The 18,247-nt window shown below is 38.7% G+C and overlaps 1 long non-coding RNA gene across 4 annotated transcripts in view; it reads right to left on the bottom strand.

Moving 5' to 3' along the window:
- LOC127692895 (uncharacterized) overlaps positions 1-14,383 on the bottom strand; it is a 40,874-nt gene extending 26,491 nt beyond the window's left edge. For 2 of the 4 annotated variants that reach the window (XR_007979530.1, XR_007979531.1), the window contains exons 1-2: positions 14,329-14,383; positions 10,718-10,869 (exon numbers count right to left, since the gene is read on the bottom strand). This is a non-coding gene — a long non-coding RNA (uncharacterized LOC127692895). The remainder of the gene's footprint in view (positions 1-10,717; positions 10,870-14,328) is intronic. The other 2 variants (XR_007979532.1, XR_007979533.1) reach the window with 2 other exon arrangements.
- Between the last annotated feature and the right edge of the window lie 3,864 nt (positions 14,384-18,247).

Below are 18,247 nucleotides of genomic sequence, written 5' to 3'. Positions count from 1 at the left end.
CTGAGTGTTTATAGCGGTGGTCCAAGAACGGGAGGCTCCTTGTCAGCACTTGGCCCAATGCCTAGGATCTGCATCCTTCTGTACTCCAGGAAGGGACTCCTGGAACCTAGGGTGCAGGCAGCTGCATGAACAGTACTGACATCCCACCTCTTGTTTTGACTTTGACACACCTGTAAAGAACAAATGGCAACCAGTCTTTCTTTCCTATTGTAGAAAGCATGCATAGAACTCATCTGAAACAGAATCACTAAATGTACAAATAGAATTCTACCCTTCAAAACCAATCTGCACCTTCTCTGACTCATTCTTCTAAGTCTTGTTTTCCTTCTAGCTTTAGCTAGGTTCTGGGTTTGTGTCATCTTTACTGCATTTCCTGAAATGATGACATTAATGAATTTTCTCTTGACTTTGTTCATTGTTGTTGAAAGTAATATAAATAAAAACCTACCAGCTAGACCTTGTTTTGTGAAAATGAATGGAAGCTATGAAAATTACTCAGAGGAATTTCCCATGAACTTTGTTCATGCAATCAATTGTTTAAAAACTCAAATTCTACAAAGAAAACCATTATCTTGGGTAGTAAAGATTATATTTATAAAAACAAATCCTCTCCTGATCTAGAAATGAACATTATTTTATTCAATTAGCATTCTTCACTAAAATGGCAAAAAATAAATAAATTAAACAATAAGGTAAAATGTATGTTTTCATTTCTTAAGACTTTTGTGGTTTAGGTGGGTATTACGGGTGTCCTCATGTAGCTCCCTGAAGTATGTAAAAGAAGTTGACCCTCATCTCCTGATACGCTTGCCTCTCTACCAACCAAGTGCTGGGATGATAGGCATGTATCATCATGCCTGGTCTGGTACACATTTATAACATCAGTTCAACTGATTTTCTCCTAAGTATTTATTCAATATCTACTATGCCACTGTCTTATCCCTGTCACAGCATAATGAAGCCGCTATCAAGACAACTACTTCAGCAACATAATGCTGATGATGACATCAGGCTTGCAGCACTAAAGTCACATACATGGCTCGTTGTTGAGTCTTCTATTCTAGTATTCTGGACCATTTGTGGAGTATGAGAAGATATATATTTTAAAAAATGAGACAATTAACAGCTCATTAATATTTTCATTATAAAATTAACATAAATGTTAACAAAAACTAAGAGTTAAAATTACCCTTTATGATGAAGTAGAACTGGTTGCTCTTTAGGTCAAATTTTCATATATTCTCAAGGGCATCAGGACCTTGGGCTTAGCACTCATTTCCCACTCACCACCCTTAGCTAGTAGTTCTCCTCTCTTACTTTGCCAAGTATTTCCACTAAGGTGGGAGAGTCCAGAAGGTCAGGGCCTCCCAGCCTCCAGATTAACAGGGGACTTTCCCACTCCTTTCTATAAACTTCAGCTCCCTCCCTTTACCTCACTGCCAGCAGTTCCCAGGCAACCTCCCTCAGACCACAAGTTGTAGGCTCAGCTCTTCTCTCTGGACTGTTGCTCCATTAGACTCTTTCCAGAGAAAAGAAAAACCTTCCTGCTTCTGCTGAAACATTGCATGCTTCTAAAGAAATATCAGGAATATTATGTTTTATTGTAACGATCACAGGGCAGAAATGAGCTCACAAGCTGAAATACTTAAAAAAAAAAAACCTAAAGCTTTAATTCCCATACAGTAAAAACTCAGCATGGTCACTACTATTCCTTCAAGATAATATATTGCTTCAGATGTGAACAATTTTAATAACAAACGTTGCCTTTTACAATCTTTATTTTTACAGGCATGGTGAAATACACTTGTAATCACAGCCCTCAGGAGGCAGAAGCTGAGGCTAGCCTGGCTACAAAGAATATATGAGGGTGTTTCAGATCAGGCTGGGCTAGCCAGGGGAACGGTCTCAAAACCATTATTTGAGGTGTGGCTGCTACATACTTGTTTTTAGAAGGATCACTTGAGACCAGGAATTCAAGGCTAGTATGAATATGAAGAGTAGGACTTTATTTCAAAAGAAAAAAAAAGTCTGTTTACCAGTATCATTAACTTAACACCACTTTCTTCTTCTTATTATTATTACTATTATTGCTTTTTTTCATTTTTTTAATTCAATATATTTTTTATTTACATTTCAAATGATTTCCCCTTTTCTAGCCCCCCACTCCCCGAAAGTCCCGTAAGCCCCCTTCTCTCCCCCTCTCCTCCCACCCACCCCTTCCCACTTCCCCGTTCTGGTTTTGCTGAATACTGCTTCACTGAGTCTTTCCAGAACAAGGGGCCACTCTTCCTTTCTTCTTGTACCTCATTTGATGTGTGGATTATGTTTTGGGTATTCCAGTTTTCTAGGTTAATATCCACTTATTAGTGAGTGCATACCATGATTCACCTTTTGAGTCTGGGTTACCTCACTTAGTATGATGTTCTCTAGCTCCATCCATTTGCCTAAGAATTTCATGAATTCATTGTTTCTAATGGCTGAATAGTACTCCATTGTGTAGATATACCACATTTTTTGCATCCACTCTTCTGTTGAGGGATGCCTGGGTTCTTTCCAGCATCTGGCAATTATAAATAGGGCTGCTATGAACATAGTAGAGCATGTATCCTTATTACATGGTGGGGAATCCTCTGGGTATATGCCCAGGAGTGGTATAGCAGGATCTTCTGGAAGTGAGGTGCCCAGTTTTCGGAGGAACCGCCAGACTGATTTCCAGAGTGGTTGTACCAATTTGCAACCCCACCAGCAGTGGAGGAGTGTTCCTCTTTCTCCACACCCTCTCCAACACCTGCTGTCTCCTGAATTTTTAATCTTAGCCATTCTGACTGGTGTAAGTTGTTTTGATTTGCATTTCCCTAATGACTAATGAAGTTGAGCATTTTTTAAGATGCTTCTCCGCCATCCGAAGTTCTTCAGGTGAGAATTCTTTGTTTAACTCTGTACCCCATTTTTTAATAGGGTTACTTAACACCACTTTTAACTTCAATATATGATATATAATATATAATATATATTGAGTTATCCAGTGTTATTAAATATATAGCGTAATCTACTACTTAACCCATTTTTTTTAATTTTTGAAAGCATTTTATTTATTTTTTAAATGACTTATTTATTTATTTATTATATGTAAGTAAACTGTAGCTTTCAGACACCTCAGAAGAGGTACTCAGATCTCATTACGGATGGTTGTGAACCACCATGTGGTTGCTGGTATTTGATCTCAGGACCTTTGGAAGAGCACTTGGTGCTCTTAAACACAGCCATTTCACCAGCCCCCTGGAAAGCATTTATAAAGGCATATATTTTAGAGTCATTAATAATAATCAATTGCCATAAAATATCCAGAATATTGTATTTCCAAACTGATTCATTCTGAAAGCAATGATGACTACCCTTTCAAAGCTATGCCTTGGCAGATTGTTAAGCTTTAAGTATTAGGCTATCAAGTTAAAAAACAAGTCAAGACCAAAAAACCAAGTCTGTTACTATGTTAAAAATCTCACTTTCCCGCTTTTCTAGTCAGTATACATTACTTTCATATGAACGTTAATACACAAATTTAGAAAGAACTGACTGATTTCAGACAGGGACTAGTATATTTCACATATCCCCACAAAAGCAAGTCTTTGGAAAGGAACTACCTTTAGTTTCTCTCTGTCTGTGGCTATGACTCTACCTCTGCATCTACTGTATGCCCCAAGGGGTGGTCCTGTATAAAGTGGGTGCTTGGTATATGCCTGTTGAATCTTCAAGACATCATCTTAAGATGCACCTTATTTACAATTAGTCTTTTTTGGGAACATACAACTCAACAAAGACAGCCAAAGCCAAAAGGAATATGGTACTCCCCACCCTCTGTCCTGTGAGAATTCTCTAAGACCAGCTGATGATTCTTAAATAACAGAAAGACAAGGAACATAGAATTACCTGGCAGACACCTGGGGGCTAGGGGAGATCTGTAACTTTGAGCCTGAGCTACTTTTTCTATGAAAGGAAACAGTAATACCTACTCTTCACCCTAGAGAAGTGACCAAGATATATGTAAAAAGACAAGGGACCAATGTCCCTATTAGTCATGTTTTCTCATTACCATTTTCTGATTATCAGCAGTTAGGATAGTTTAAGTAGAACAGTATATATACTAATGGCAACAAACTATTAAAATGTCATTTGGGCGTTTAAACCCAATAGCTACCTGATTTCATTAGATCATACCGGATGTCAATTTTCTCTGTAAGAGGGTTAATTAAAATCTCTACAGAATCCTTACAGCTATAAAGCACTATGATTCTAATTCCTTAATGTTTTTCTTTTTGAATTTATGAGATACAGTGGGAACTGCATAAAGCAGGTAAAAAGATTTTTAAAATTAAAGATACATAAATCATGGAAGCAGGTTTCCCTTAGTGATATTTTTTTCTTAGTACAGAGTCACTGATTACCCTGAATTCATTCACCATCACTTTCCACACCCACATCTTTTTAAATAGAAGCATTACACAACTGTTTGACAGTATCATTACAGACATAGAAGTTAGAAGCTAACTAATAAAGCTTTCTGTACAAGAACTTGTCTACAGTACTGTTTGGTAAGAAATATGGGATGCAATCAGGGAACAAAAGAGGTACATAGCAACAAAGCGTATAAAAATCAGGACAAAAGTCTTATTCACAGTCCAACCTTTAAATCAGCTTTCACAACTTTATACCATTTCATAAGAGAATGGGCAATTTAGCTGAAAATAGCTTGCTTAATCTGAAAATTAGATACTTTCAGGAGAGTTTTATGGCAAGTTAATATTTGACTTAAAGTGTTTTGAGTTATCTAAAGTTCAGTGGCTCAAATAAGATTTTCTTTTCTTTTCTTTTTTTTTTTTTAGATTTTCATGAAATAAATATAAATCTAAAAGGAAAAAAAAAACCAACAAAAACACTTCTATTCAAATAACAGTTACTCAGTTAATAAGCACTGAGTGGATTTGCTGAATGTGAACTGAACCACTCACTAGGAATGGCTGACATTTCCAGTGTGACTGGCTCAAGTTTCACTTGTAAAGTTAAGCATTAAGAGTGGAGGTTAAAAGACAGCTCAGGCCCAGCGGAACAGAACAGCACAAACACAGGAAGAGCGGCAATAAATAAGTGGCAGTTTGTGAAGCTCTCTCTCGAGTCTGGGAGGAGAGAGCAAGGCAGCTTGGGACCCTCTCTACAAGCTTCTAGGCCAGGTTCCATGTCTAAGAAGGAAAAGTGGGCACAGCAGTGATCTAGAGTCTAATGAGAACAGTGTCAGGAAGAGAAATGTTTTCATGACAATAGGAAAAATACAAGATTAAATATAAGGGAAAAAAAAAGGAAATCTGCCCACCCCTTTCTGTTTCCTAGAGTCCACAATACTTTAACAGAATGCCAGGGTCATGTCATGACTGGGAACACCATTGTTAATTCTCTTTAATTCATATATGGGGATCAGATGTCTCCCTACCTGGGAAACAATCACTTGGAAATTACATTCCCCAAATCAATAGTTTTACTATTTAGCTCAACATTTTGTTATTTAAAGTAACTATTTTTCATAATTATGAATGAGTAATCTACCTATTACATACATAAGATAAAAAGTGAAGGAGAGGTGTAAAATTAGTTACCAGAAAGTTTAAAATAAGACTGGCAATGTTTCTTTTTTGAGATGATCACAATTTTAATTACTCTGTCCTATTACAATCAAGAATCAGGAAGAAATGCTTTGAGACCCATGATCTGAATAAGGATCTTTATAAGTGACCAAGATGGAACTTAAATATAAGTTCCTCCATATTCTGTGAAATGAAAGTGATGCACTTTTATCTAGATGATTAAGAAAATAATATTAAAAAAACACACCCTACTTTTACACTTAAGTTTTAAAAAATGCTCAAACCTAACTTATACTCTCTAAAGAAAAACTTGCATGTTGGTCAACATTTTAAGCTTGTCTTAATTTCCTTTCTTTCTTTCTACTAAAGCTATTCTTAATGTTGCCTCTGGAGTTTTCTAAACGTGCTCAGAAGTCCTAGGGTGCTAGCAGGTTTAACTAATAAGATAAACATAGCACCGGAAAATCTGCAGTCCTCCTAACAGTATTGTTTGTATTATAAGCCCTATCTACAATGGCTACCCAGAAAATATCCAGTATAAACAAACATTACTGAGATACCAGTGGCATCTTGAAGCAGCACACCCAAGTCTCAAAATGCAAAAGGAAGAAAATTTCCACTCCCACGAGTCTCAACTCCCTGGCTCAGCACGTCAGGCAAAAGACAGTGACATTGCCTGTTACTGTGACTGTGGGGAGGAGGTGGGTGAGAAGCAAACCAGCACTCCTCCTCTAGGTTTCCATCAGCCTCCCAACCCCAAATTTATCTCTTCATTTCCACACGTTTCTCTTCTCCTTATTTTCTACATTTAACCTCTCTCATCTCTCCTGAATTCAAACAGAAAAGATTGTTTTGCCCTTTAATTCTGTTACTTACTATCAATCTCATAGTTACATACAATTGTAAAACACTACTGAGCACTACTTTCAAAGAAATATATGAAGGTCAAGGGGAGGATGAACTGGCCTGAAATTAAACCTGAAAGAAAAAAAAATTCTCCTCCTAATATTTACAAAGCCCAGGCTTCCAACTGAGGGAGAAGGAAAACCCTCCTGGGGCAAAACTGTCTGAGTCAGCTGGAAAATGCCAGGAGGAGGAAGACAGGAGGGCTGCTCAGCACCCGGGCAGGAGCCTCCTCCACCTGGTGGGCTGGTGAAACCTGAGAGCATCTGACCTGTGCTTCCAGAGCCTCAGGCTGCTCTATACTGGGTGCACTTGAGTCCCATCTTTTCCTAATAAACACACCCATATCTCCCCAGATCCTGCACAGCTGTCTGTTGCTATTTATTTAGTACCAAGACTGTTACCTACTTTTCTTACAGTCTGTCTACCCAACTAAAGACACTACCATAAATACTTGTACCATAACCTTCTCATTTGTAAAATGAATAACATAGGGAATATTAAGTAAACACTTATGAAGTGTTTAGGCCAAAATTCAGAATGTTAAAACTCATACATCTGTTAAATAAATGACCTGTAACCATCTCCAGATCTGACTGACAGAACATCAAATAAAAGAATAGCATCAAATAAAAGAATATTTATTTTTGTTAATGTATTATCTATTCAACAGACTTACTGAAACTAAAAAAATGTTTCCTGTGGATATCAGTCTTTATATTAAAGTTATGTTTAGTTATATCTGATTTTTAAAAACTAGCTATTGATGAAAAATACACTGAAATTGGAGTGTACAAAGTTAAGGATATCATCCTTGGTCTGAGTATTATACATATGATTACCACTGTGCTGATTGCATTTGGGTTTTACTGTAATAATATTGTGTCCCCCAGTATATCCTCTATCCTCACAAAAGGATAGTCTGAAGTTAAATGTCTAAGAGAAAATGACCTTTCATTTGGAGGCAGGTCTATCATAAAAAGAACAGCTCCAATGGAGGACAGGGAAAAGAAGACAAGACAAAATAGAGAACTGATAAGAAGTGTCAAATTTTGTGCCAAGAGAACTGTTTGCTTTACTTGAATTGTACGAATAAGTAAATGATATCTCAAAATTTACAGTAGAATGAATGCATTGTAAACATGAAGGCATATATATGCAAAGTCTAAAATTATCTCATGGAAGTAAAAATTCTAGTTTAAACTTCAATTTAAACTTTCCTATTTAACAGCTGTTTTAAGGTAAAAACATTAAAAATTATGTATAGTACCTCAAAGATAAGTCATTAAAAATGGTAAAACATGCTATTTTTAATCATAATTTAGAAAAAGTCATTTCCATAAATATTAAAAATATTAATTTAGGGGCTGAAGAGATTGTGATGCTCTTGACACCCTTTTCCAATCTCCACAGGCACTAGGCACACATATGGTGCAGATAAATATTCAGGCAGAATGTCCATACACATAAAATAAAAAATTGAAAAAAATTAATAATTTTGAGGATGGAGGGTCATGATTTCATGGCCAGTCTAAGCTATGTAAGAATTGTTACCATTTTACCATGGAGAATATTAAGTAAACTAACCAAAAGAAAGAAAAAAATTCACTAATTTGGAAATCAGTTGAGCTAACTATATAAAAAATACTTCCAAAGACCATTTTTATAAATTTAAGTCTCATAAATCTTAAAACATTCATCATATATTCTCTAGATAAAGCAATAAAATGTTAGCATTTAAAAAAAATAGATTGGAGTTTGTATTTTTACAGTGTTTTTATAATAAAACTACACTGACAATAAGACAATACAGTTTACTATGAAAACAGTTCTTTTGAATTCTTATTCAGTAAAAAAAAAATTGCATTGACAGTTTGTATCCACAATAATACAATTGAAAGGCTCTTAAAAGTTTGTTGAAAAATACACAACTTTAAGTGTTAAACTTGTTTAAATTTTAATATTGTGCCTTGAAGAACTCTAGTTCTTGCATGAATAAAAGTACTCTTCATTTAGCCAAGCAATTTCCATTACTTATGTAAGAAAAAGCAATAGCCCCATACAACTAACGACAGGAAAAGACTTAAATTCAAACCTCTATCATTACCTAGCCTGAAGCAAAGTTTTAAAAACAAAACAAAAGACAAGCATAACTCACATTTTCAGAGAGAAGGAAACTTTCTCTAAATAAGCAGTAATTATGCCAGAGAATTTATATGCTAAGCACGACTGGATGTAAAAATTCCAAAGCAGTCAACCATAGCTTTAGCACTTTGAGTATGATTAACAGAATGAACCTTCAAAGGTCAATTAAATGTCAACACACTTTAAAGAGGTATCCCTAAAGTCTGGTCAATGTATAACAGCCATTTTATAATTTCAGGGCATCCTTAACTTAGGCGTAATGTGCATGTGAGATACATATACACAGTTTTACAATACTCACCAGCCAGATTAGTGGATGGTCCACCTTGTATCTAGCCTAGAGTTTTCCATCTATGACGTTTACTTATACAATGATTCAAAAAAGAACACAGAGCCTGGTATTACATAGCATTAGTCAATCAATAAAAATGAAATGTAAAATTGGTTTTCAGTCATTCCAGTTCCTGTGGAGTGTGTATGAGTGTGTGTATGTGTGTGTATGTGTGTGTGTGTGTGTGTAAAAGTATGCCAAGCTCCATGTCACATGCCTCAGAATTCCAGCATTTGGAAAGCTGAGCTCAAGAATTATCAATTTAGGGACAGCACAGACTACAGGAGTTCCAGTCCAGAGTGGGCTAATGCAACACCTTGTCTCACTACATAAAACAAAGAAATAATTTAATATTAAGCATATACAGACTTTAGCTTGTCATTACTTCCTGATGACAATAGAGCAACTACTTATATGGTATCACATTATATTAGACATAAGTCATCTAGAGATAGCTTTAGATGATACAAAATATGTGGGGGTTATGTTCATATACTAAGCTACTTTCCACAAGGCTTTATACTCACAGATTTTAGTGTGGATCCTGGAACAAATACCCCCCCCCCATTTTTTTCTTCTTCTTAATACCAATCAATAAGCACTTAATTTGTTACCCAGCTAATTTTTTTGATATTCCATATACCAGCAAAGGTATATGGAATTTTAAAGTGAATAATTTTATATTTATAAATAAATCTCTGGGATAGAACAGGTCCTAAGGCATTCAGTTCTTAGAAAAACATTTGCATCCAGATATTCTCAATCCCTCAGAATGGAAAGATGCTTACAGTAAGATCATCCCCACTCAAGGATGAGGAAAGTAGAGCAAACTGACTTGACTCTACAAATCCCTGGGAAGTCTTAAAACTCACTTGGTCCAATGCTTTCTTCTTTCAAATGTACCATATGTTTTCATAAATACTTTATAACTAGGTTATAATTAGCCAAATGGTTGTAGCTACCATATGAATTCAAGTAGGGTGAGAGTTTTAAAGAGGTTAGGAATCTGGGAACTATCTTGGACTAGAAAATGGTTAGATTTTGTGTGGTTCAACACAAAAGACATCGCCAATGAGCTAAACCACAATAACTGGTTGTTCCTAAACCTATGAAGAGACAGTTTTTAGCGTAGGATGGGACTCCTCTTGTTGACAAGCAAAGAGAAGTACAGAAGTACGATGAATGGAAAGATTTGAAGAACTTCATTAGAATCAGTTCACTTATGCTGACAGCATTCTTTAACGAGTTGTTATAAGGAGCAAACGAACTGATGCTAGAGAAAGTACTTTGACATATCTAAATACTAAGCACAGGTAGTGTCATAAGTCCCTGGGTAGGAACCTCTTTGGCCAGAACTCCTGCTCTTTAGTGGTAATTGCCTGTATGAGAAAGCAAATCTGAAGCTGAATTCTGTATCCATTCCTAACAGCATGGGTGGAAACCTACTCCCTTCAATAATTCTAAGAGCTAGAACCTATCCATTCCCCTAAGAAGGAAAATAGCTGCCACCCTTAAGCCCAGAAAGTTCAGAATCAGTAATACTAAAATATAAAGCCAGGATTCAAAGACTGAGACAGACCACATAATCAGTGCTTTGCAAAGGGATTCAAGAAAGTATATAATTAAGTGCTAAAATACGATGGTACAAAGGGGGAGGAGGGTAGAGAAAGCACCTGAGCCAGAAAGCTACCATGAAACCCACGTTATTAGCTGGCACTGCAACCTCCATCTTCCTTCTAACCTCTTGCCCGCTGCTCAACAATTCCTACTTCCTAGTGCGACCTTCCATGTGCTCAGCTCTACTTAACTCATCCAGTGTGCTTCCTCTTTTCCTTCTTCAATGACTCTCCAGGGCTAAAAAGGAAAATTGAAAGAGTTACAATTAAAATTACATCTACTGAATACATACAATGTGCTCTTTTATTTGCACATGGTATTTTAATGTATACTCTTGCATAATTTTCGAAACAACTCCTAGGAGATAGGCACTATTATCCCCATCTTTGTGGTAAAGCAGCTAAGGCACAGGTCAGGCAGGGGTGCATCTGACACTACCTGCCAGTAAATGTCATGACTGGGATCAGGTCTGGTAGACTATTCAGTCCATTCTTTCAATAAACACAAAAATCTTCACAAATTGGGGGACATTTGCATATAGAGTTTACAGAAGCCCTTACAAAAATTTGTCAACAAATATCTATGACAGTAGAAGGCAGGGTATATAGATGTAGCCACACACTTGCCTGCTAAAGTATCAGCATTTTTACCCAAATCTTCTAATGTGAGTGTTAAAGGTTAAATGAACAGCTCTCCACTGAGCATCCTTATCTAGTCTCTTGGGCTGCCATCCCAGGGGCCATTCTCAACCTCTAACCTGAAATTTAGCTAACATGATGAGCACTAGGTTACTCCCACAAACAGGACCAAAAGGAAGCACGGAGCTCTAGTTATTCTCTAATAGGCTTTAACTTGATTGACCAGCAAAGAAAGTATATTAGTGATGAGACCATGTCATAGGGGAAATGGTTAAGCACTGAGTATCTGGGAAACTATCTTAAAAGAAAACACTAATTCTTACAATTTTATGTGACTAATTCTCAAACTGAAAGGCATTTCTGAATACAGATTCAGGTTCCATTCACAAACAATCTAATTCTTTAAGTATGGAGATACTCAATAGTGTGAAGTTTTACAAGTTCTACAAGGGCACCTAGATACCTGTATAAAGAGCACACGCTGAGATATTCTATTCCCAACTCTGACACTGCTGCATAACCAGGAAACTTGACTAAAGAACACAAATTCTATAGTAATTAAGCTTTCAACGTTAAGGCCTTAGTATTCTCCTGATGCTACAAAGCAGGCCTCACTGTAGTCCACACTGGATCTTTCCCACATCCAGTGCTTGTCTAGGGCACAGACATTGGCAAGATGCTATTTTGATGTTTAATTTACATTTGGTTTAAGATTTGAGATAATTTTTTTCACTGAGGATTTACTTGATTTTAAAAATATTCCTTCTTACAAATAAATTGAAAGCTTTCATGTCATTTTCTAAATGAGTTTAAAAATGAGGCAGCACTCAAGTGAAATATTATAGTTATGATTACAACATTTAATTAGACATCCAATCAATGCAAACAGCCACTGATTATTTAAGAAACACACCTCTTCAATGGCTCATGCTCAAATAAAACTAGGTCATGAAGTGTATTATGTTAATTCAACATTGTTATCATTCTCCTAGAAACACTTCCAGTTGTCTTTGTCTCTAAATATGTATTCCTATTTTAAGCCATAAACTTTCAGGCTAGATACAGGAATTAATTTTACTTTTTCTGTAATTTTTTTCTTTGCTATCTTCCTTCTATCCAGAAAAGCATTGTAATAATTATTTTAAAGAATGGGTAAAGTTGACTTTTAATTATTTTTATCTGGGCACTGGATATTTTAATGAGCAAATATTTGCTAAATATCTAACTTACAAGCTTACATTGTTTATAAGCTTCTAAGTTCCACGGTGGGGAGAAAATAGCCAGTGGAGCCCCTGCTATCTAAGAGGCACTCTCACAAAGTGAGAAGACTGGTACTGGAACTCATACAGCGCCAATACCTTCTTTATACACTGCTGGCAAGGTATAGATGCAGTATTTACATGAGTTCTGTTCGTAGCAGGGTTTGGTTTTATTTTGATGGAAAAATGTAGGTTATCGTGATAACCAAAAGTTAAGATTTCATTATTTTACATATCAATCTCAAGTAACAATAGTTCAATGCCAGTGTCAGAACAATAGTTCAATGGCAGTGTCAGAACAAACTTTGTAATTATTCTTTGTAATTATACACAGCACTAACACATCTCAATAAAGATGATTATGTAAGTGAGCTGACTTGGCGTCAGTGATACGACGAACACAGTGGCTATTTTCAATCCTTCATTAAAATTAGATCAAGATGTACTAGCATTGCTACTGTGCCTGCCCGCAAGGGAGACTTACATTACTTTTAAGATTTATAGGAATTACAAATAAAGTTTTCTCCTTCTCTGTCACCAGACCCCCCTCCCGCCCCCCCCCAACACCTCGCCCTTCAACAAAACTTTTCAGTAGAGACCAGTGATACAGAAACCAACGCCGTCAACATAAACGCCTGACTGCCTGACCGGTATTATGCTCTTTTGCATAATAAATACTTCATGCTTCTCCAAAACTGCCTGGAGAAGCTTGCTGGGGGCACCTGCCACTTCACCCTCAGGATAGGTCCTGTCCTAGGACTTCAAGGACTTCAAACTGGGTATCACCGTGGCGAGCCAGGCTTAAGAATTGCAAATAAAGTAATGAATACTTTATTTTGCACTCTAGATAACGTTGAAGGATCGATGTTTTTAAGCCACCGGACTTAAAAGTTACTTCTAAACCAGGCAGAAGGGTGAGTCCCTGGTGCGTATAAATATATCCCGGCCTACCATTTCACAACTCCCGCACCACAACGAGGATTGGAGGAAAAAGAAAATCTCCATCGGAGACACATTTCAAAGCTATCTCGCCTCCGAGATCACCCACGAGGAGATCTCAGCGGTTAAATCATTGGTCCAAGGTCAAGCAGAGCCGGTCGCAGGCAGCGCAGCTCTGTGACCTTCTAACCTCTGCACCCCGCCCCCGCCAGGCCCCGGGCAGCCTTCGCCCCCCGAGAGGTTCCCACGGATACCGTCCCCGCGTCAGCGGCACGCCAGCGCCTCTCGCCCGACCGCACTTGTATTTGTTCTCCCCGCCCGCTCCAAAAAAAAGTATTAAAGGCTCGCCTCACGCCTCGGGCCGCGCAGGCGCCCGAGCTCGCTCACGGCCCCGTCCCGAAGCCAGCTCCCCCAAGCCGCGGCCCGGCCCGGCCCGGCCCAGCCCGAGGGGAAGCCGCAAACTTTTCCCGGCTCGCACGTCGCGGAGTCCGGCCCGCCGCATTGTCTCCGCGGCCTGAGCGCTGCGGGCCCGGGCGAGCCTACCCGCACCGCCGCCACGCTCTTTGTGTGTGTGTGTGTGTGTGTGTATGTGAGACTGTGTGTATGTGTGAACGTGTATGTGTGTGTGTGTGTGTACGCGCGCGCGCGCGTGTGTGTAAATGTGTGTGTCTGTGTGTGCGTGTGTGGTGGCCGTGGCTGACAGGACAGCGGAGGGCTCGGCGCGCCGGCAGCTCTGTCCCCGCGGCCGATGACTGCGGCGAGCTCTTCTCGCCCGGAGCGCCCGCGGGGCACGAGCTGCCAGCCTCGGGCCCGCCGCCCGCGCCGCCCGCGCCGCCCGCACCACCCGCCGCGCTCCCTACCTCCGCAGCCCGCCTCGCAGCCCCGCTCCCGCGCCTCAGTCCGGCTCAGCGGCCGGGCGCGCTCGCTCAAGAACCCGGGGAACGCGCTCCGCCCCCTCGGCTGGCGCCGTCCAATGAGCTCAGCCCATGGGGAGGCGGGGCCGTCCAATCAGATGTTCGGACACCCGGCAAGACGGCCAATAGGAAGCGACTCCGGCTACACACCCGCCCTGATCCTCGAGGAGCGAACCGCTCAGAGCCCAGAGGTGGGACCTGATCCTGCCGCCCAGAGCAAGTCCAGTCCGGCCGGGCAGCGTTGCAGAGGGAGTAGGCCTGGGCAGGTCTGGAGCCTGACTGCCCTCATTGTAGGCAGGTGACGCGTGCTTGCGAGGTTCAGCAAGATCCCCGCCCTCAGCCCAGATTGCTCTCCTGCAAGAGAGCTGCACACATAGGTTGGAGCATTATTAATCAACGTTATTAATTTTTAAAGTTAAGTAAGGCATCTCGCATTAGAAAACTGAATACGTAAGCAGACAGCACTCAGATTGCTGTTTCTGCAGTCTTGGACATCTGTGTTCTTAAAGAATTAGCCAGAGCACCAGGTATCTCAAACATGTTAGTTTCTGTCCTGGTAAAAACCCAGACCATCAGTGGCATAGCAATGATTTTTCTTTTCCTAGAAGAAAATTGCATTTAAGATTTAAAAAGTGAGCATAGTATAAAAATAATTTTTATGACGAGCCTCATTGTTATTATGTTGCTGTTTTGAGATGGGACCTTACTGTGTAATTCAATCTGCTCTAACCTAATATCCTTTTCCCTCGGCGTCCTGGGTGCTGGCATCAAAAGCTCATCACAGTGTCCAGTTGAGAACCTTATTTCTAAAACAAAGTCGCACAAACTATGTTCAGTGAAACCTGGGTGAAATGCCTGAGTAGCAGAGTATAGAGAGGATATATTTGTAAGATATCTCTGGCTACCTAAAAAAGGCATCAGTTAAAGATGGCGGTCACACTTGCAATAAATAGAGGCTACATAGCTATTTGCTTTTTTTTATATAAACAGTGCATGCTTGCTGTGAGGAACCACCATGACCAAGGCAACTTACAAGGGGATTAATTTGGGCTTGAAGTTCTACTGGGATAAGAATTCATGGTGACAGAGTTGGGGGCAGGGGTAGCAGGTGGCAGGTATGGCTACAGGAACAGAACCCAAGGACTCACATCTTAAGTTTTAAGTTTATGTTCTCAAAGCCAACTTCCAGAGAAATACCTCCTCCAGTAGGACCACACTTCCTAAGCCTCCCCAAACAGTATCACTAACTAGGGAAGGAGGACTGAAACTAGAGACAATGGGAAACACTTCATTCAAACTACTACAGCCAGAGTTACTCAATTTTCATTTTCTATAAAGTCAATAATTTTATTGACTTCCTTTCTGAAAGTGGACTGCATGATGATGAAAAAGATATTCGGTAACACATATTTGCATAATTTTGAAAATTACTTTTACCTATTTGTATATTTCAAAGATCTGCCGTCCTCTATTTATTTTGGCAATAAACTGCTTTTAAAAATATTTGTACATGTGACCTATGCCTTTACATAAATTGTTTTGATGACTCTGAAAGAGAATGATCTGTAAAGTGAAGCAAATTGAGGACAGGGGGTGGGGGACAGAAGGAGAGAGAGCGAGAGAGAGAGAGAGAGAGAGAGAGAGAGAGAGAGAGAGAGGGAGGGAGGGAGGGAGGGAGAGGGAGGAGGGAGGGAGAGGGAGGAGGGAGGGAGAGGGAGGAGGGAGAGAGAGAGAGAGAGAAGAAAAAATATTCTCTTACCACCCTTATTTTACAGTTGAAACTCACTGTGACTAGTTTGAAAAGAAAGGATGGTATCTAGGACTTAGTTTTGTCTAAAAGACCCAAGTTGTGGCTGATTTGGTGCACACTGGTTAATGACTAACTCTGTAACAAGAGAACAATATGTCAGGCTCTCCCTGCCGCACTGGTGCGATCCAGCCAAGATAGCTGTCAAGCACTTTGTTTTCTGTAAGATCTCGTGCCAAGTGCAATGTGGCCTCAAGTGTGTGGTTATTCTTCTCAACCTCACTGTCAAAAATCCTTGCCCACCGGCAGCCAATGAACGTTTCCTTGGTCTTCATGGTTTTTCCATCTGCATAAATTTTTTGACCTGTCAGTTTTCTCATAAAATAAATAGAAATTAATCTTCCACCTACAAATTCTAGAAAAACAAAAACCAGTACTTCTGTTAGGTACTGAAGAAACTTGAGCCAGTCCTCCCAGCCTCTCTGGAGGCTATGGAGGGAGAGCCCCACTACTCTGCACTTGGAGGAAGATTGGACTCATAGAATCAGTCTCATTCCCACTCATCTCCTTGTCCCTGTCTCTGTATTCTTGCCTCCTTCCTTCCTTACTGCATCTCTCCCAAAAAACAACCAGAACGTTGCTTCTCGCAGGTTTGCCCTGTTTTTTTTTTTGTTTGTTTGTTTGTTTTTTACCACCCCTACTTACTCTTCTTTCGAAATAGAAATAGCAAGACAAGAATGTCTTTGGAGAAGAATTATGAATGACAAAACTAATTTAATTTCAAAGCATTCTTTATTACTGATGGTGCTGAACATATTTCTCAAAAACAAGATGCATCATAATGGCCAATGTGATACTGTTCTATTCATAATCTTTAAAAATTCATGAAAATTTCAGAGTATACATATAGATTAATATACCCTGGGCCTACTAATGTGCATAGCTTTGCATGGAAATTATAGTAGCAGTGTCAAATTTATACCCACACAATCAAGAACTGAATTGTTTTGTGATTAATTTCCAAAGAGGAAAGAAACATGAATTTTTAGATATATATGTCTGTGTCATAATCTAACTTGTTAATTTAATTTCAAAACATTCACCCTAGCACAGGGGCCTAATTGTTAGTTTAAACAGACATGCATATGGTAACTCTAGAATGTGAAATTTACTGAATGTAATTGAATCCTCAGTTATTTTCAACTAATATATATATATATATGTATATATATATATACATATATATTTCTGAGTGAAAATGATGAGAAATCGAAATTGATCTATATAAATACACTATACATGACTTAATATACCAAAGGCAGTATTTGGTAATGTCTCACTAATCTATAGGGTCACACACAGTCATTATCAGGGTAATACTTGTGATTACACTCAGGCGCTATATCATTTACAGAGAGATATCTTTTTTAGTTTGTGCAGTGACTTTCTCATCAGTTATCCATCTTGATGGATATAACAGGAAATTTATAGTGTGAGGGACAGCTATTGGCTTTAACATATACTTAAATGTTTACCATAAGATGAGATTTTAAGATTAGCAATAGCATTTATAAAGATATTTTTAATATATAAATAAAGATTTTTCTAAACTCATTCACCTGTCGGTAGTACTATTGTTAATCACAATATTTTGTGTAATTATTTCGCATTTAAGGTGCAATCGTCTTGAGATTGTACCATCACTGAGCACAACAAACAACAGAATTCTGATTACTGAAATGCCTCTGTGTTTTTGTGTCTTGGACAAAGTCGACTTCCACACGACTTGTCTCCAATTCACTAAATCCAAATCATTCATATGGAAATGATGTTGTTGGTAATAATGAAATAATATCTGCAGAGAGAATAGAAAAATAATTAGCTCCATTTTTCTTTCTATTTCTGACATGGATGAAGGACAATTGCCTTTGTGAGGCAAAATACCAGACCCTTTAACTCTCCTTTTATGAAAATTACATTTTTTTCTGAATTCTTGAGTTTGATCATGCTGTTTTCTCACTGTGTGCTGTGTTTAAAAATATGTATATAAGTGGATGAATAGCATATTTTGAACTGTATATGGCACCTGGGTATGATGTGCTAAATGCAGCTCATGTG

Source organism: Apodemus sylvaticus, chromosome 9 (genome assembly GCF_947179515.1).
Source record: "Apodemus sylvaticus chromosome 9, mApoSyl1.1, whole genome shotgun sequence".
In the NCBI taxonomy this organism is placed as follows: Eukaryota; Metazoa; Chordata; class Mammalia; order Rodentia; family Muridae; genus Apodemus; species Apodemus sylvaticus.
Note: the sequence above shows the minus strand (reverse complement) of the source record. Positions and strands in the feature narration are given on the sequence as shown.